Raw genomic sequence first — 530 nt, 5'->3', positions numbered from 1 at the left:
TATTAAATTAATAAAAATATAAAATTAAAAATTTTTTACCCCCCTATTAAAATACCCTGCCTTGGGTTTCAGAAGTAAAAGGGGGAGTCAATCAAAAAAAATCCACCGGGTCCCCAAAGGGCGGGGCGTGATTTTTTTGGGACCCTACCCGGACCCAAACCTTTTTTTGATTCATCAGTTCTAAAAAAGGAAATATTTAACAAATTACCCTATTCTTTCCCAGCTTGTTACTAAAAAGGGGTTTGGGGTTTGTGGGGGGTGGGTTTGTTGTGTTGTGTTGTTTGGTTTTGCAAGGGGTTGTTTGGTTGGTGTGTGTTTTGTGGTGTGGTGGGTTGGGGGTTGTTAATTTTGGTTTGATAATAAGATTATTTTTAATTTAAAAATTTAGGTTTGCTTGGGAAGGTTTGTGTTTAGCATGTTTGCTGTTTTTATTTTTCCCAAACACCCCCCCTTTTGCAAGGGAATGCTCTGGCGGTGCGGTTGAACGCGGTCCGCAAAGCATAGGGTTTCTACACTTGGGGCCCAGACAC

This window comes from Penaeus monodon, chromosome 33 (genome assembly GCF_015228065.2).
Source record: "Penaeus monodon isolate SGIC_2016 chromosome 33, NSTDA_Pmon_1, whole genome shotgun sequence".
Taxonomy (NCBI): domain Eukaryota; kingdom Metazoa; phylum Arthropoda; class Malacostraca; order Decapoda; family Penaeidae; genus Penaeus; species Penaeus monodon.
The sequence above is the reverse complement of the archived record's forward strand: the minus strand, read 5'-3'. Positions refer to the sequence as shown.